The following is a 21,058-nucleotide window of genomic DNA, read 5'->3' on the forward strand; positions in this document are numbered from 1 at the left end:
CTCAAACTACAAATTATACATGTGCATTTTCGTATGCCCACCTCCACAGATACAAATAGTATAGAAGCTGATTGAGAGAGTGACAAACCCTCCTCTCTCACTCTTAAACGCAGACCGAACCCCAGTCAAACTTTAACACCAGGTTTTTAGCTGGCTCTGGGACTGTTACTTGAACTACAGATTGTACTTTTCATTTTTGCCTGCCATCCGTGCTGCCACCACAGACCCAAAGAGTATAAAAGTGGATGAAGAGAGAGACCTGCCCTTCTCTCTCTCAAACTCAGGCCAGACTTTCAAACTAGGCAGTTAAGCAGTGCTGATGAAATATAAACCAAAATCCTTTTTTTGTCCATTTTTTTGCATAAATGTTGTCAAAAATGCTGTAATAGCGAGAGATTATGAACAGGAGGTGGGCACCATACTGTTTCCTGCACAGGTAAAATGACGGTTAAATGAAGCTGTGCTGATCAAATATGAACCAAGACTCTGTTTCTGCCTCTGTTTTCAGAAACATGTTTTAGCTTACCATTTAGCTGGCCACCATTGAGTCAAACGACGAGAGCGTGTATTACGTCACCCACCAGAGGGAATATGTATTGGCGCTGTGCAGCACTGTGCATTCCCTTAGTTGTAGGTTTTCTACTTCTTGAGCAAAAGCAAATACCACAATCTCTTTTCTGTTTTCTGTGGTCATGTGGCACCAGCCTCAAAAGTACTGCATAAATGGGCCACTTTTATGAAAAGACCATCTTTCCAGCAGTGAAATACTTCATTAAGAGCACTGCTCAAGCACACCTCCAGGATTGAGTGTTATTTTAATTATCTAAACTTTTTTTCCTAACTTGCTGCTGTTAAAGTCTCATTAAATGTCCATGTTCATATATCACTTTTATGCTCTGGAAGTGCTCGGTAATTTCGTGGCGCTGTAATGGCAATAAAACCATTTGATCCCAAAATGATACGTATCATTTTCAGACATTTAGCCCCGTAAAGACTCAAGGATCCCCCAATAAAAAGCGTTAAAGTGAGCCGTCTGGACACTTTCACTGCGCCGTGACCTACTGTTGTGACCTTTGACCTGCAGAGTGTACGCACAATGGGGTGCAATGAAACACCAGGGATATGGTAAAGTAGTGGAGCTCCCCAAGGTCAATGGCTTTATGGGCCGGAGAGAGAAAGAGAGAAGGAGGGGTGAAGAGGAAAAGCAAAAAAGATGACAGGAAGAGGAGGTGGGAGCAGAGGTGGCGTTTGTTAAAATAAAAAAGATTTTTCTGTCTCACACACACACACACACACACACACACACACACTAGCCTACTTTCCTACTGTTTTGGCTGAAGCGACAGAGTTGAGATCCCTGAAGTAATTATGAAATTTAATTACAATTCCTCGGGGAGCGATATGGAAATTAGTTCCCATGTTTCTGTGCCATCAGGCAGAGAGCGGCACAGCACAGCAGCAAGGTGAAAAATGTTGGGCTGCGACTACTGGAAACACCCAGTGTCGTCATGACAGCTGAGGCAATACATGACGGAGTTGACACTGAGCATGTGATGAAAGCACCCTGTCACCTGTGACAGCGGTGACAAGGTCTCTCACACTTCCAGTTTGTCTGCCCTGAAATAGCCACAGTGGGTTTTTTTTTTGTTCAAGGAAGTGTTTGGTCTGATAATGTGGAATAGTACAGAAGCTGAACTGAAGACTGAATGAAATTAAATGTTGTATAGATTACAAGGCTGTCTGATTGACAGATATTCTTATGATATGAAATCCGCTGGGGTCGGAAATAGAAAACACCCAGACTGAACTGCGGTCAACAAGCCATTAATCCTGCCTGGCAAACACACAGATGTGCAGCGAACAACACAATCCAATCACGTCTCCGAGCCATGGAATGCGGTCAGATGCCATAACAATATACGGCATCAAAGCCTTGACGGTTGTAAGCTCCAAGGGGTTGAATAACCCCTCAGATTAGTGCTGTAAGTCATGGCAGCCACCCCTGCTCAGGGACCCAGACGTCATAAATGTCCCCAGACACTGAAAGCCAGTGTCGAGCTTGGCCTCGCTGACCCTTGGGTGGACGTCTCTGGGTGGTTAGATTTTTAGTTATCCGGCTCCCGAGGTTAGTCTTTGTTTGTGTCACGCTGAGTGTTTTAAGTGCTTTGTTTTAGATGCTGATTTCTAACACCAAGGCCAGGGAGGAGCTGTGTGAACGGGAGCAGCTGTGCATCACAGTGGGGCTGGGGGGGGGCACCCATGAGTCAACCCTATCTACCAGTCCCCGTGACCTCCAAGAGCCGAGACGTCCTTGAGTACCTCTAATCTATGACAATGGAAATAAGTCATTTTTTATCCTCAATCATTATTGATTTATGTTAATATTGCCCCAAATTGCAGCTTCCTTATGGCTCAGACAAACCTAGAGCTAATCCCATGTGATGACGGGGTTCTTTGGTCGTAGCTTTGTGTTGTTCTGGTCTCTTCACTGTGAATTGTCGTATAAATCATAAAATTAATAGGCACTTGAAAAGGTGCTTGAACGGTGCAAACCTCTGCCAATGCTGAGCAGAGAAATGTTATTACAAGAGTCTGATATCTTGACCTTATGAGCACACTATTGGATGTGAAAATATTTATTTCTCTTGTTTTGGTATTTCTGTTTTTCCTTTTTTCTTTTATATTTTTATAATATATTTTTGTAATTGTGGACTTAACATCATCACTTTTGTAGTGGCAATAATCCCACATTTTTAATCAGATTTTAATAGTGAACCCGTATTTCTTGGCAGAAGGTCCATCTTCTCATACAGTCGGTGAGATAAGCTTAAGGACAGAAAAACAGACAGTGGCTGAGTGCTGGGCACAATTTAAAGTTGTAATTGGTAAATTTTATTCAAAAAAAGCTTTTTGGAGTATTTGCAGAAGCTGTCACTTTATCCACACACAGGCTGTTCCCCTGCACTGCATACTCGGGAACAGTAATGCACCGTGACTCATTTATAACCCACGTAATCGGGAAGGCTGTGATCATGTGACCAATGCACTGAAGGGAGTAAAGATGAAGTAGTAGAAACACCGGAAGTCCATGTAAGGAGGCAGGTTAGGGGTGGTGGATTGGGTCATACAGCACAGAGCTTCCCCCCCAGGAGACCGGTGTTTGGAACTGTGTGAAACCAAGCGCACTTTCAGTTATTTTATTTTACTTCTTCACTGTATTTTTTTTCCTAAACCTACCCTGCGTAACTTTACGTTACATAGATAACTTCACATTTAGTATATAACGTCAGTTGTGGGGTGCAAATTTGTTATATTGTGTGTTTGTCCTTTGTATCATTTTGTGTCTCCTTTCTAAATTCAGACGTTTTTGCAGGTTTGTGAATACAGTGCATGCAGGACTCTTTGTGAGGTTTTTTTTTCCTTCAGCAGCAGTAGTTTGTGGAGTTTGAGTCACGTGATGGATAATTGATCAGTCAGTTGGATTAAAGGTGATCAGATCGATGGTGCTGCAGAGGAGATTGAAAGCAGACTTTTAAACCCAAGCTCAATCAACGGTCAAGTTTCACTTTCACTGTGTCTGGCATACCGCTGCTCTGTCTGTGCCCAGAGTATATATGCTCAGTGTTACAAGAGTGTGGGGCCAGAAATATTCAAACAGTGTTTATTTTCTTAGAGCGGCCCTAAATGGTGATCCAACTCCAAAAATAGGAAATCAAATGTGGTGGCACATATTGAGATAAATATTGCCACAAATAAATGAATATGTGGGAAACCCTGTAAATGTTGTACGAGGATACATTGTAAAAGCTGCAAAATGAGTAGAGTTTGTGACCTTACCACCATGTTGGAGAAAACTGAGCGAAGCAGCAGCCACTGCCCTCCTGCTGGACCAACTTTCTCATTTTACAGCTAAACAGTACACTAAATTCTGATCATCATTTGAGGTGAGAAACAGGCATTGTAGTAACAGAATCTTGATTCATATTTAATCAGCGCTGCTTAGTTTGACTGTTTGACCACAGTTCATGTACATGATTGAAAGCTGTGTTAGAGACTCCTCGGCTCTGATTGGTTGTTTCCTTCAGCCGTGGTACAAGTGCCTTTAGAGGCAACAGGAGGAGGAGGTATACATGTTTTTTCACAGACTTTATTAGACTGTGTCTATATAGTGACAGTTTCATCAAATATGACAAAATACGTTGTACCTCTGTATGTCTAAATGTATTTTTCAAATGTTTACAATGATCACTTCAGCTCCCGCTTTTACTATAAAGGCTGGTTTCTGTCATCCTGGCAGCTGCACTCTCTGAACCCGTCTTGTCTGACCCAGACAGACGTCCCTGCTCCTTTACTACTAACAACAGGTGTATGTTTTAACTCAGGACCACCCTATGGGGAGAATACACTCACAGAAACTACATGCACAAAGCACACACACACACTGACGCATACAAAAGAGGGCTCAGAGTAAAGTGCAGGCCAAAGAGTGGAGTTGCTGAATGAAGCAGGTTTAGATGAAAGAGGGTCTTTTTGACATCAGCGGGCTGCTGAGCCTCTGCTGGCTGCTGCTACAGATGGGGTTGTGCCAACAGGGCAGATGCTGAGGCCCAGCCACCTGATAGGGAAGATGGGAAAGGGGGAGGGAGAGTTGACAAGACAATAGAGGAGTGGGAATGACGGGAAACAATAATGTTCAGACAAGAAAAACACCAAAATGAGCGTCTTTTCATACTGGTCCCAGCAGTTTCCTTTCTCTCCGTCACTCTGCCTCTTTATCATACAGACACACACACACAAACTGCCTCACATTAGTTTAATCCTGCCCATGAGCATGGGAGTCATGGTTCTGCTCCCAGGCAGGCGGTGCCTTATGTTGTGTGCTTCTAATCATATTACAGTCAGCCGTAAGCTGATGTTCTTGGCATGGTCCCTGCTGATACGCATGTTAGACTCAAGCCTCAGCTCTGCAACACCAGCGCTCTGCAGCAGGGTGATGCAAGGAGAAATGCTGGGGATATTTGACTGTAAACAACTATTGACATGATGGTGCTGTTTTTTTTTTTTTTTTAAATGTATTACTCTCCAAGAGTTGCATGATATTTTATTAAAGCAACTACAGTGAATTTTCATTTTGAGTTAAATCTGTTAAATCAGGTCTTGATGTGGTTGGAGCAGTATTTGTTCTGAAAGATGCAATTTATTTTTGATCCTCAAGCAGTTCTTTGCAGGATGCTTAGCGATGAGGTATAATAAATTCGTGGCTATAACATGAAAAACTGAAAGAAAACAAAGAGAATTTTGTTCGGCCACTGATGTAAATTCATATTTTGACTTCAAATCATGCCTCCCAGTATAATTCATAAATAAAATAGACAGATTACATACCTGTCTCGGAGGAAGAGGGCCAATTTAGGATCAGTTTTGATCCTTTCATGTCCCGTAATTCTCTCCATCTGTTGAATGATTGATCAAGGTTGACTCTTTTTTTGTCTGTGCTCCATCCCCATCCTTTTTTAGCTTTTTTTCTTGTTCAGTCATTTTTTTGCTTTTTCTTTGCTGATCTTGTCCAAGTATCAGCCACAATTAAAAAATATAACGTCAGAAGTAAAATTCTTTAAATCCCCTCCTGCTTCCTTTTAACTCTCTAACATACTTCTCACTATGAAACTTTGCATTCCCTTTGGGAAAATGTAAAAACATTGGCTCTTGTGGTCTGTGGACCATAACTATATTTACAAAAAAGGAAAGAAAAGAGAACAACTATATAGAAATAGTTTCCTCACTGATGGTCTTGTTTGCCGATGAAGGCATACAGAGGTGTTAGTAATAAATTGAGTTTCATCACCAGTTACAAACCTCTTGTAGCTGTCTGATTTGTTCCAGTTACATGTGTTTGAAAGATAAGTCAGCACTGAGTGCACTCAACATGTAGCTCTGTTTTCACCTTCTGTGACATCACTGATTAGGGTTCGGCTAAAGCACAGTGGAACTCCTGAAAGGCACCGTCGATTTTTTACTATGTAATTGAAAATCAACTTAAAGCCACTGACACTTCTTTGAATCACAGAAACTTTTCAAGGAACCTTTTAGTGATTTTTTCCCACATGAGCATTCATTCATGGACTGTTGTTTTTGCGTGCCCAAATCTCGTAGGGGTGTAGGGCATTTGAGTATGCCACTCTGAATGTTATAGATCTTCTGCAAATGCTGCAACTTTCAATGGCAACAATAAACTAGTTTGCTATCGTGTATCTCAAAGATCGTCAGCCTGTCCTGCTTTTGACAACACAGCTTGTGATCCCTTGTCACTGGTTTTGTATTTCTACTGGTTGAGATTTTTCCCTTTGTTTTATTTGAATCTTGAATCTTATTTGAATTTTCAGAGCCCCAAAGAAGGAAGAATAGCTAGTGATTAACAAGAAAATAACAAAGATGAGTACTAGAGTAGAAGTGAGGAATGTGAAGCATGTATTTTAACATAAATCACTTGAAATTTCCCTGGTGGGTGCCCTGACCTCCAGGTCACCACTAATGTATGACAACATGGCATCCTTACAGTTAAGAAGCTGAACCCACAAAAGCATTGGTAGTTTGACTTGAAAAACTAAATGGTCATTTATCAGAATAGTAATTTTCTGTTAATTGACCAAAAGAGAGCAGGAGGAACAAAACCACATCCTTATTTGAGAAGAAATGTCCTAAAATCCTAGAAATGTCCTGAAATCCTACAGACATCCCAAAGTCCAAGAAATTCCTGAAATTCTATACATGTCCTAAAATCCTAGAAGCGCCCTCAAATCCAAGAAATGTATTAAGATCCTATATACATCCTCAAATTCTATAAATGTACTAAAATCCTAGAATCTCCCTAAAACCCTAGAAATGTTCTATATCCTGAAATCCTAGAGATGTCCTTAAATCCTAGAAATATCCTAAAATCAAAGAAAAGTCCTTAAATCCTAGAAATGTTTTAAACTTCTGTAAATGTCCTGAAATCCTAAAAAATGTCCTAAAATGTAAGAAACATGTCTGGGCCTGCTGCGACTGGCCCCTGGCCACCTGTCATTCTGCAAAAGATGCCCAAAAGCAAAATGAGCATCCCTGCACTACTTCTCATTAAGTTCCTGATTTTAGTTCCTGGGACTTTTTGCTTTTTGAGTCCCCAGAAAAGGTTAAGGGATGTAAAAGTGGACACTTGATGGGAGTTTCCAGTTGGAATTGTTGGACCAGCGGAGATAATTTGAGCAGTGAAAGTGAAGTAAGTTTCCCTCCCAACTGCCAAAGGCTTTGAGGGACTTTACAGGCACTTAATCTCCAGGTGATGCAGAAGTGCTCCTCAACGGTTGGCCTGTATGTTTGCCAAATAAACCCTTCCCTGGATAAACATTTGTAAGAGAGAGAGCGAGAAAGGGAAAAAAACGTGTTCATTCCGTATGAGAATTTGTGATAGGTTTATTAGAGGAGTGATAGAGAGATTATGGAGCAGCTAAAATGAAGAGCAGATAGATAAACTATGAACAAATCTTTAATCACATTTAAGGAGCAGCGGAGGAAGGTCTGTGTTGACTTAGCAGCACATAGAGATCCCCTTGTTTGCTGCTCCGTAAGTGAAGTGGAACACACCAGTTAAACTCTCTCAGATGGCCTGAGTGTTTTATAATGTTCAGCATAAGGCTCTCATCTGTTTTGTGCCCCACACAGTTGCATAGGCGTAATGTGCGCGCACACACACGCGTGCACACAATAGTATTGATATGATCGTCTCAACCTACACTGCCTCTTTGATGGTCTCCGCACGTCCTGTGCGTGATCCCCTCTGAGGGAGGAATTGAGGATGAGGCTTTCTGCATGTCACAAAGACTCTTGGAGTCGTTGCGGCGAGGCTGCCCAGGAGCAGCGCTGATTCACCGCTCCATCACCGCACACGAGGCATCAATCATGCTCATCACCACCACCTGACAAAGAGAGGAATTCACACACAGGAAGTCAGCTGTATTGCTAACGGATGTAGCGTACGTTACGACCCCACACACACTCGGCATGCGCTCCCGGCTACTGATATTGGTAGCTCGAGCACACACACGGCGATCTCCACCGGTCCCACATCTTGTCCTCCGTGACATCACACAGCACCATATGAGCTTGACTGACAGGCCGTCTGTTTGTTTTCCTCTTCAAGACCAAGTCCATTTCCTGTGCTCCCTTTGTTTTAGACCTAAGATTAAAAAAAGATCTCCCTTTTAAATGCTGTGTTTACATTGTGTGAGCGCTTTGAGGGAAAGCACAAAGCCGCCACACAGTGGGTGGATTATAAACTTGGACTGAATTTCAAACAGACTGAATTTATAAACACAGAATTCCCCCACACTCAACTCGCGGGTCCCAGCCTGCTAGCATATTACTGTGGATCAAACACAGACGAGGCCTATCCTTGCACTTTGATGCATTTGTGTGTGTGTGTGTGTGTGTGTGTCTGCGCTTGCATCGTGCTCGCACCTACTTTTAGTTTGCTTTCACACTTCCAGAGTAACACCTCAGGTTGGCATGGGCGGTATCACGGTTTTATGGTATATAAGGGTATTTGGAAATCTAGACGGTGTGATTTTAAATGCAATCAAAAATACAGACCCTTATCTTTTTTTATTAGCTCCATACCGGAGAGGCTGTATTGAGGATGTTTTGCATGCAGTGTGCATCACGGGCCCTGGAGGTTACACACGAGTCACGCTGCATGTGTGAGCAGAGTGTGTTCACATTGGCAGCATTTGTTGTTGCAGCGTTGCTGTAGAGCTGCCTACAGTTATAACTACTTTATTTCCACATTTAAAGGTACATACTCCACTTATTTATGAAGCAGTGCCAGCTACTCCAGCGTCTAACAACATAGTGGGGAAGGTTGAGTAAAAGAGATACATTTGTATTTCCTTATTTCTGTGACAGATACATTGAGACTGTAGTATAGAGTCTATATCATATGAAAAGACCATTTTCACTGTTTTTACTGAAAATTGCGCATCATACAGAAAAATTGTCAAGACAGTGTTTCTCTAGATGTGCCACAGCTGAGCAGCACTGCACGTGCCATCAATGTGGCTGTTCTAACCTGGTTACATGCCCCCCCCCCCAAAAAAAAACAAACTACAGGCTCTGCAAAGTGGAGGTCTTAGTTTCAGTTAAGAGAATAAGAAAAATGGGTGCAAGAATATTACGTTTTGTTTACATCTCGTGGTGGTAATGCCACACATTGATACCTTAATAAACTGTATACCCCAGTGAAATCCAGGAAGGTATGAAGGTATTTAAACATTTATATTAAATTTAGTTAGATTTAAACTAGGGCTGCCCCCTAAAAGTTGTATAATGTAATAATCAGTCCGAGACCCCTCAGTCGACTGAGAAAGCTTCAAGTTGAGCAGTGATTTTTTTTTTTTGTTTTTAGTCCGTGTTCTGTGCAGTGTGCTTCTCGGGATGTTTTGGCCCCAGACTTTGCTACTCTTAGCTTCAGCGTGTTTAATGCAGCCTTACAGTGCAAGAGACACTGCACTGTAAGGCTCAGAAATAACATAATCTTCTCTCTTCTGATTAGAAGGGTTGAATTTACAACTCACAGCAACTTAATATGATACAGTCACTGACTTTTGTTTGATACCTACTGTCGGCAAAAAATGTCGTTGCACTTTTGTGATGTGTTGTTAGCGCTATTAGTGCTATTAACCATATCATATGAGCACCACTGACACACGTCTTGCTGAACCCCATTCAAACTTTAAAAGTTTTAAGGAAAAAAAAAAGTCAAGTATTAATATTTACCGGCCAAATCTTATTCGACTGACATAATTCTGAGTTGGGTACAGTTGTAAGTAAAACGCCTCGATGTGTGTGCATGATTGCATCCTCAGCAGCATCTTGGTAGGGTGATCCCTGGTTGCCATGTGGTACTGAGGCACGCGAGGGGGGACGACCTGGGATCTCCGTGTCCTATCGAAGGACCACAAGTGCCTGAATACCCATTATGTGCCAGCTGTTCAGAATGAGGAGTAATTGCACTGTTGGCAAAGGTCCATGTGGGCCCCAGTGCTGTGGTCCCCCCTCCACCCTGGGCACGCCGCCAAGCCCTCCCGCATACTGCCTCCCTGACCCTGCCTACCACCACCTAACAGAACCCCACACCCAGGCCCACCCCTACGCCTCAGTGCCCGACCCACATCATCCCCCAAAGTCTTCCACCCATTACCACCAGCCCTCTGTTCCACATTCCTAGAGGGGCACTGGTTAAATCTAATCCCATAATAAGACACTCAGCTGTCCAGGAAAAGAAAGAGAACTTTCCTCTGGTAAACTCTAGACTTCCTTTTTTCTTTTTTCCCCTCCCTTCTTTTCACCCCAAGTGGAGGCAAGATGACACTTCGGGCCCCTTGGCCAGTTGCCTTTGTCTTTCTACGGGCTTGATTTATCCTTTCTTCCTTTCTCCCTCATTCCCTCTGTTTTTTTTGTTGTTGTCAGTGGTATAAGATTGCCTCTGTGTTGGGTCCATGGTCCCCGAAGAGACACATGGGAGGGCCACGTTTGCTGAAGGGACACATGGCGTTGTTGTGCAAGACCATACGCACACACACACACACACACACACACACACACACACACACACACACACACACTCACACACATTCGTTTTTACACTGCTAACACAGATGCAAGCAATTTATACATTACATTGCCAAGTCCTTTAACATAGTTGTGTCTTGCCTGCAATTTTCTTGGCAGATGACATGGTTGGGACATCATTATCTCGAGTTAAAAGGTGAAATGTAGATTTCATAGGAATTTGTACCTTTCACCTAAATTATAATGGCCTGTTTTATATCTATACTATGTGAAATAAGATGAAATTGTGAAAATGGTGCTGCTTTACTGTTTATTAGACTGCAGTCCCTACAGTCAAAGTAGATTTATGCCTCCAAGTGGAGCAATTAGATTTTTGTATTCATTAATTTGTCTACAACTTGTGACAAGACACACACACACACACACACACACACACACACACACACACACACACACTAGTTTGTTTTTTTCTCGATTACTATAATTGATTAGATAAAGGTAATACTTTGGTAAAAGTATATGTTTAAAGGTGTAATCCTGTTGATAATTTTCATGAAGAGCATGCATGCTTTAGGGGAGAGTGCCATTGCCATACTGACTGCAGGACTGTCCACCAGAGCTGTCCCACTGGGATTCAGTGTTAATTTGACTACCGAAAGCAGTCTCCAGTCAGTTCTGAGAATTTGGCAGTACATTCAACCAGCTTGACAAGAGCAGACCATGTGTAACCACACAATCCCAGGACCTCCACATTCAGCTTCTTTACTTTCAAGATCATCTGAGACCAGCCACAACCAAAAAATTGTGCACAATGCGTCAAAAACCATCTCAGTGAAGCTCATCCCAGTAGCAGGTCTTATATCTTGCCGGTGATGGAGTCAGTTGCAGAGGTCCTGGTTCACTAGAGCCATAGGATGTACTGCCAAATGACAATGGAGACGGCTCATGATAGCAACATGAACATTCAATACATGGGTAAGAGCTCTGGTGGACATTCCTGCGGTCAACGTGCCAACGGCACGCTCCCCCAAAACTTGAGACATCTGTGGCATTGTGTTAGGTGACAAAACTGCACATTTTAGAGTGGCCTTATACTATGACACTTGTCAGGTGGATGGATCATAGATCGTGTTGGCAAAGTGCTCCCCTAACTTGAAAAAAAGAAAAAGAAGTATATGAACAAAATTTGAGTGAACAAATACTTTTGTATGCCTAGAAAAAGTATGATATGATTTATTTCAACTCAAGAAAAATGGGAGCAAAAACGAAATGTGGTTATGTATTTGTTCAGTGTTGTGGTTGGAGTTGATTATCAAACCTCTATATTTTTTTGGTGTCATGCCAAAGCGGAATGTCAGCTTACTTATTTGTAATATTGTTTGCTCATTTTTAATTGTATATTTACTGATTATAATTGAGCTTTTTTTTTTTTTTTTAGCTTTTATTCGTATGGAATCTTCATTATGCTTGAGTTTCAGCACCATTTCAAATTTGAAAACTAAATATTTTAGTTGAATAACATGTTTATATTTAATTCAAACAAATTTTCCACCACCACTTGCAATGCACCTGTTATATATAGAGTGCCACTTTGCATCTGGTGCACTGCGTGACCTTTGTGGTGCATGCATAAAGTCACAATACTCAGTGGAATGAGATGATGTGTTTACGTGCCCGGATAAGTCCAACGATTGAACAAACATCTGAACGTGTTAATCAGGTTATACTTACATCGATTATTAGTTAATATGATTAAACAGATTAGGCTATTTCAGAGTGTTATGAGAGTGTTATCTTAATCTGATTGTAATTAAATTATTGTGCATTTACTGGAAATGCTGGTGGGGAATTAGGATTTGTAGAGAGACTAAACAGTGAATGTTTACAGAGCTCTAACCTGTGTGAAGCATGACTTTTTGTCACCAGAAGTGTCTCTGTATTGGTAGTTATTAGGTCAGTGTGTGAAGAGGGACACAACTGGGACTGAAGTGTGTGTGTATATGTGTTTGTATGCATGTGGGTAAGGAGAAGTGCATCCAGGGTTGAGTGTGTCTGTGTGGAAATCACTAAACTGGGTTATCAGCTTTTAAGAGCCTGGGAAACTGAACCAGACTGAGATACACAGACGACAGATAAAGACAAAGGGGTGCAGAAACGGAGAGAGGAGGAAAAATAGACATATTAGCCATGAACTCTATTATTCTTCTGTTTGGTTCGGAGAGATAAGAGATGATGAATCGTACAACTTTTTCTCTTTCTGCATTATCTTTGAAAAGTGCTCACTGACTCAGATTTAAACTGATTTATGAAAAACGAGTAAACTTTTTAATTGCACAGAAAAGTCTTAGCTCTTTTATTTCAGCTCTTGAAAAATAGGAACAAAAACAAAAGTGTTTTGTTTGTGGTTTTGTAGTACGGTTTTAACTGGTATTTGAGTGTTAGACTGTAACATTTTTTGGTCTCTACCAAAATATGTCAAAAACTTACAAGCACCAAGATCTGGTATGGAATATTTGTTTAGATTTGAAATATCTTTTTTTTTTTTTTTTTAATAATCAGACATTCCTCAATCTAAAACATATTTTAATTATTTTCTAGATTTTCTTTCTGTTTGGATAAAAAAAAAAGTTTCATTTCCCAAAGTTTGTCACAACATTTATCTGTCCTTTTGTGTTTTTCTCCCCTGCTGCTCTCCTTTGCAGTATTTACGCGGTGTGTTTATTCCGGTAAAACGAGGAGTGATTTAAGGCAGGGGGAGGGTAACGTTGCATGGGGTCATTGGTGAGGAAAAACCAAAACAACAGATGGTCTGCGTAGTGTCTTTAACCCAGATTCTACCTCTTTAATCCTGCCTTCACTGCAAGAATGTCCACATTGCATGCTGAACCTGACACGTCAAGTGACCATTCGGATTTGAACCTGGCTGAGCCGGGGATAAAAGGTGGTTGAGTAATGAGTGTCTCACCCTGGAGCACGAAGGGGTCGTGTGTTCAAGTCAAGGTCGAGATGCTGATTATTTGAAAAAAAATCAGGGAGACGTTGTTCTGGTGAATGCTGCCGTTAGGATTTAAAATGTGTGTTTGCGTGTTGGTAAATTGCATGACTCATTTGAGGTGAGCAGTGGGGGGTTGAGGGACGTAGACTGTCAGCTGTCAGTAGCTTGAGAGGGGTGATGGGTTAGCGTCTGTCAGCTGATTTAGCGGAGGCGGGATGGCGTCAGTCAGCTGATGGGGTTAGGAATGGGCGGGGGGAGTTTGTTGTGGGTGTGTTGGCTGAATCAGTCAGCTGGCGTAACATCATTAGTCGACCTTATAAAACCAGGTCAGTGGTCGGATTACCAAACCAAGCCTCACTCCCCTCCTCCTCAGTAGGCTACAAACACATCAATGTAATTACCACTTCGTCTTTTATTCTTAATTCGCTAGCGTCTTACACCTTCCCGCCTTTGGCACTCGGCTCGGTGTTGCTTGCTGTTGCTTCATCCGCAAGTCCTTACGTCAACCTGCTTCTCCTCCTTGACCCCCAGTCTTCCTCTGCTCCCCCAGTATTCTTGATTTCATTCTTTGCCCTTTAATTCCCCCCCATCTTGGCTCCCCGCCTTCACCACCACAGTTTGGCTGATGAAGGTCAGAGAGAATATGTTGAGGCTTTCTAGGTCAGGTCAGAGGTCTTGCTGGGTGCGAGGCGTTTCGCTGTAAATTAGTTGATTAGAAATCCCTAATTACACGCCTCTAATCTGTCTCAGGGTGCCAGTCTCCAGCTTAAGTTGTCTCGTCAGCTGCCTTGAGCGCGGGAGAGAATAAGGAGAAGTGCAAAGGTTTTAGGGAGTTCAGGGGGTGATCTAAAGGTTGAGGTATACTTAGAAGAAGTGGCAGTAAACCTTTGGAGCCTTTGGATCCTGCAATAAAAACTTTGCTGCGTTTTTCAGGGATGGATTCAATTTTTTATTTTTTTCATCATATAGTTTCAAGATATGCATATATAATCACAGCAAGGATATCATGACACAAAGCACTGCACAAAACAAAGAATTAAATGAATTAATGAATTAAACAAAATTAAAATCAAGATATGATCTTGTTAAAGAAGTATTTCACTGATATAAAGAAGTCTCTCACATAAAACTAGGCTGCCTCTGCTACATAACCAGGCAGACCAGAGGAAAAGGGTGCTTTGGTTTTGAAGTTTGATATGATTTCAGTCCAGATTTGAGAGACAGTGAGAGGGTCGAGTCTGTCTCTCGATCAGCTGTGTACTCTTTGAGGCCACGGCTGGTTACAGGCAAATGAAAATGCGTAAGTACAGCCTGTAGTTTGAGCAACAGCCCCAAGAGCCGGTAAAACGATGACGGAAATTAAGTCAGTTGGAGGAGTTTCACACTGGTTTGTTATCACAGTGCATCTAACACTGGTTAGATGGAGGAAAGTCTGTCACAGTTCATCTATGCATACCACCCACATTGCTTTAAAAGTAGGTGAAATATCCCTTTAATTGTGTTATGCAGAGTTAAACATTTGATTAACACTTTCCAGACACAGATCAGTCTCAGCATGGTTGACTGAGTTACTGCTCAATACTGTTGACTCCCTTACGACGGCTCAATGATATTATTGGTGTTAGTGCACAATTAGTAGTGAGAAATTGCCCCCCCGTATTGAGCTTTTTTCCACCTGACAGCATCACGGCAGCTCAGTATTTATCCTCCTAGACAGTCAATGATTGCTGGTCAGCGCTTCTGTTGATTCTACCTGGAATCAATACAATAACAGGGCTGATGCTGCAGAATGGGAGCCAGACGAGGATCAATGAGTCTGTAATGGGATCAGAACCCGCCGTTCGCCACAGAGCCTTCCAAGGTTACAGCTCTCACGCAGGAGTGTGATCTGACCAAATCGGCTCCTCTCAGAGACGTTTGTCATCAATCAGATTGAGTTTTTCAAGGGTCGTAAAGTTCAAAGAGAGAAGACTTTAGAGAGATGGATTTTTGGAAAAATAAGGGATGAGATTCTCATCCCGACTCCTTCAGATACGCTGACTCTCCTGGTCGTTGTCCTCAGGGGACCGTAAGAAATAAGAAAAGACGGCAGATGGAACTGAAGCCCAACAGTGACCAGTTGATGCATCATAACCTTAATTCCCCCCGTCAGCTAATGAAGCATTAAACACAAAGCTGTGCTGGGAGTGGTGTGAATGCCCAGTTGGGTAATCAATGACAAAAAAAGGTAGTTCTTTGATGAGGAGAGGGACGCGAGGGGAGGTCTGTGCCCGTGGAATTGAGCTGTGACAGAGGTCATGGGCAAACGATTGAGCGGATGGGCAGAAGAAGCCAGCTGAATCAGCAGGGGTTACGACCAGTAAGATGAGAGGTCAAGGGTCAAGGCCTCGTCCAGTGGCCCTCTGCTCTCCAGACAGCCGTAAACTGTCTCCCTCATTAGCAAAATCTCAAAAGCGACCTATTACGGCAATGACCAGTGTGGTGTCTCTCTGTGTCACCCCTAAATGCTTTGACATTCTCATGTGGTGAAGGAATTTGTTGGTGCTGAAACGGTTAATCGGTTATTAGTTGACAGAAAATGTATTGCCATCAACTTATTTAACAAGCAAAATGCCACTCTGTGGTTTGAGCTTCTCAGATCTGAGGCTTTGCTGTTTTTTTCTGTTTTATATTATTGTAAATGGAACATCTTGGCGTTTGAACTGTTGATTTGACAAAAGAAAATATTGGGAAATTTCACGTGTTCGGGGAAATTGTAATCGATCTCATTGAATCTGTTAACCACTTTTTTTCAGATTAATCGATACAAGGGGCAATTTTGAAAGAATTAACACATTTTTAATGAAATCTCGATCCAGTCCGGTTCGTCTTCTTGCAGCACTGCTGTGTTTTTTCGTGTTACCTGTGCATGCTATACCGATCAATATTTTCATCCAATGGAGAAACTCAGTTAATTGATTAAAAGATTATAAGAACATATTTAACAGTTGAAAAACTGATTGGGAAGTTAAGTAATTTATTAAGCACATTCATTAATTCAAACTTCAGAAATCTGATATTCCAGTTTTAAAATTTATACTAAATGGAATATCTTTGGATTTAGACTGTTCTTGAGAGCTTCTCACTTGTGAGGATTTGCTGTTTTTTTTATCTGTTTTGTAATGTTTTAAAATAATATCTTTGGATTTGGAGTGTTGGATAGACAAAAGGAAACATTTAATATGCGCACTTTTTCATTAAAATAAAATGTTGATACAATTGGCAAAATGCCAAATAGCAGCCCCGATTATCAGCCAGGCCGATGATCTGTCGACCCCTGGTCAGTTCAGTCATTTATCAAGTAGATGCGCCAAACACTTGCTGGCTCCAGCTAATCAATTAGGAGCAGCTGCTGATTTTCCAAGATTTTAAGTAAGAATTTAAGTTTTGAATCGGTAATGAGGCGGAAATGAATTTGAAGGCTGTGTAGTTTTACAAATTCTATGTATTGTTAGACTAAATTATTCATCAATTATTAAAAAAATCAATCAGCAATGAAAGGAGTCATTAGCTGCACTTGTAGTGGATTGCGTTTGTATTTTTTTTATCATATAAAGCAGCATTTGAATCCTCTGCACTTTGATGCAGATTTCCTACTGACAGCAACAGCTTGATGTTTGTTCTTTGTTAATGAGTATTTGTTGCACTGTAAAACACTTTGTAATGGACCTGATGTTCTTAAAATGGCTTTAAAAATTCATAACTTGACTTCATCAGATAAAAATGAGTGAATAATGGAAGAGAGGGCAGGAAATGTTCACATAGAAATTCAATTAGGCTCCAAATAAACCGAGGATTCTCAAAGCAGCGAAGGCCGACTGCTGTGTTGGAAACGTGATCTCTGCTGATGACACTAATTAAATCAAACACCTGAATACCTGCTCAGCGCCGAGACTGTCAATACAGAGCTCTGACTCCCAGTCTTTTATTACTTTCCCTTTTTTCTCATCTCTGTTTGGACACGTCTCATCTCAAACACAATTAATAACATCTGATTTATAGAAATCGACGCAATGACTCAAAACTTAAGTTTTTTTGCCTTGAGCCTTTACTGTATTCTATTTCTGTTCTACTTTTTCTTGCTTGAGGCACCAGTTGACGGGCAAACCTGAATCACAAACCACAAAAAGCAGAGAGAGGGTGAGTAAGAAAACAAGCAGCAGAGGGAGAGAGAGAGCGACAGGAAGGAGAGGGGGGAAAAATGAGGGAGAAACAGAAGTGTGGGCGTTTTTATTGGTGTCATGAGAGGAGAAATCAATAAAAGAGGTGAAAAAAGCCTCCTGGTTTTAAGAGCCCCATCACTGCGGCAATTAAAGGGGCCTTCAAAGAGTCGGTCTAATCAGCGGTTAAATAAAGATAGGCGCAGGCGGCGCTTTGGATGGCCCCGCTCCTGTAATCTAACACCTACTGCCCTGCACTCCGTGGCCCCTTGAACTCGATGTGTGTGTCTGTGCATACTTGTGTGTTTATGTGTCTTTTCTCGGCTCACACGCGTGTTGGCGTACAGAGTGCCCGGACGTGCTTCTGACAGCTTGTATGTGGTTAACAGACTCTTAAAAGGCAGATTAGCCAGTTTAAGCTTCCTCTCCGCGTCCTTCTCTGTCAGTCTCTCGTGTCTGACCTCTGCCTAAACCTAAGTGAGACAAAGCAGATATGTATGCTCGGCTTATATATTCCAGTTATAGCGAGGCGGTCTACCCTCTGTACCCGTGACCCCTTCCGCTTACCTGCTGTCTTATCTGCCGCGCCATAGACTCATTCATCATGTGTGTAAGTTCTCACCGTGATAAGGTGCCGGCCGGTGAGTCAATACTCCAGCCTTGAGTCTGTCTTCGCGAGCCTCTCCCTGCTTAAAGAGGCACTGTGTGGACAGAGCAGATACCAGGCTGAGCAATGAGTTTGCTTTAGGCACACAGAGGCCGAGATAGACAGGTGAAAAAGGCCCTTTTACACAATATCATTGCATGTCATTCTGCAGTGGTAAAGTTTACAGGGCGGGTTGCTTCAGTTCGACCTTGCTCTGTGTTGTGTTGATGGACATTCATATGTTTAATGCAGATGAGGGCTGATGTTTCAGACGCAGCTTTGGTCACTTTCATGCACTGTGATAACAAACCTGTTCAATCTTATCAAAATCCTAGCACTTGCTGATAGTCTATATAATGTACTCTAGATCAGTGGTTACCAACTGGTCCAACCACAGGCTCCAGATTTCTCCTTAGTCATTTAGTTCAAGGTCTGTACTTAAGACAAATTAATACATATTCAGTTGAGATCAATGGTTAAAAAAACAGTCATTGCATTGGAGATATCGTATAACAAGAGACATCCTTTTTACTCAGTGTGTTCTCTCCATTGTAATAATCTGTTGCCTACATTACCCGTAGTTTAACTTGGCCACAGTCATAGAGATGGCAGTGTTATGGTAGTAGCCACTGTTGTGCACGATTGCAAGACTGAGCACAAAGTTCAGTTTGAGCAGATTTAAAGGAATCGGTTTAAAGTAAGAAAAGTCTTTGCAGATGTGGCTGACATTCAGACATTTTTCAGCTCTGGTGGATACAGTTTGCATGAATTTCTTACATTGAAACCTGAATTGATTTGTTGATAAAACTCCTTCAAATATACATATAAACTGGCTTCAGCAGTACTGGAAGCTGCCTTGTTTAAATTGCCACTTGCACTAGTTATACAGAGGTGTTTTGTCGAAGTCTCTGCCTGATTTGTGTAATGTTTCCCCCGGAAGGTAGACGGAAACATTGCCTTTTTTCGTAAAACAAGGAGTGTGAGTTTTGTTAACTGTTCTTGAAAACACGATCTGTTCAATGAGTACAATCTTTTAGGACATTTATGCACAGCGCTGATGTTTGGGGCTAATGCAGCCCTAAGCTGCTAATGTCAAACAGAGACGATGCGCACGCTACAGGGGTCTGACTAGCCAACCCTGATTTTATTTATTTTAAACTTATAGTCTTCAAATCCACCTGACGCTGACTGAAGTGACATCACTTGAGGAAATGTATCAGACTTTGCGGAGCTCATCTTGAGCCACAAAAGACGTGATACAACACAGTAGCACTCCCAGAGACATGTGATCAGGCAATGTGTTTGATTTGATATATTTATCTACTTCTGGATGCTCGTGCTTGTGACAGCTTGAGATGGACCCATTAATAAAGTGTAACGTTAGCTGGCTCAGTGGTGCTAGGTGAGCTAGTAGATGCCCACTAACCTCTGCGCAGTGATACGGTTGGTGGTTCGTTAGAGAGAAATAGTTCCTACATGTTCCCAAAGAAGCCTGTGGATTATCCTGAGTTTCGAGGTCATGGTTTCTGAAAAGAGACATTGCTGTTAAATTTTTCAAATCTAGATCCATTATATTAGAGGAAAGGTTAACGTCTTTACGGCAGATATCTGTAACTCACAGCAAAACAATCAAGATAGGTAAAAAGTGGGGCGACCGCTAGCTCACCATATGGGCTGAGTCCTTTCGACTCCAGTGTTTGGCCCTTTGCTAAATTATCACCCCCCCAATTTATTTCATATCTGGTACAGCTCATCTTATTTCAGGTTTTATAAAAATATACAGTTACTTCAAATACAAAAAAGATTTGATGAGGAAATAGTAAGGATTCAGATTGCATAAGTGGATTTAACAAAATGCAAAATGCAGGTGAAGCTCAACCTCACACACACACACACACAAACACACACACACACACACACACACACACACACACACACTTACACACTCCCGTTGTGCACACCTGTGCTTGTGTTCTTCTGATACATGCACTCTGTCATTCCGATGTTCCCCAAATCCTTCTTCCCTTCTCCCCATTAACCCCTGACACCTCGCCCCTCCCGGCACATCCCCGTGGTTAAGCCAGCATTATCAGCGGGCTCATTAGGACAGCATTAGTGTCAGAGATGGACACAGTGATATGGCTCCACAGCTGGATTAGGGAAGCTGAAGAAGACCCCAAGCCGTTTTTTTAAATCCACTCTCCGGCCTCTTGGTCTCTTCATGCTATTGTTTGGGGATGCCTCAGTTCTGACACTGAAGGTCAGAGGTCACTGGTCCACAGGAGCCATTCTGCTCCTTCTCCCCGTTGTACTGTCACTATGATTCACCACTCGCACGGGTTCCTGTCACTCGGGCCCGACACAGCCGTCACTCACACCCACATGCATGTGAATATGCAGAGCCACGCTCGCGGGCAGACGCATACTTTTATCGCTGGCAGCTCCTCGGGCCCTCGTCTACTTATAAATCACAGCACTCGGGATGATGCACAAAAACCTTCCAACAGTATCTGAGGCTTTTCTTTCAAAAGTACATGACCTAGTATTTATTGGAGACATGGTTTTATTTGTCTCTTCATGCAAAAAATGTATAGAATTTTCCAAACTGTAAAC

This window comes from Plectropomus leopardus, chromosome 16 (genome assembly GCF_026936395.1).
Source record: "Plectropomus leopardus strain MGB_pleo_1.0 chromosome 16, ASM2693639v1, whole genome shotgun sequence".
NCBI classification, from domain to species: domain Eukaryota; kingdom Metazoa; phylum Chordata; class Actinopteri; order Perciformes; family Serranidae; genus Plectropomus; species Plectropomus leopardus.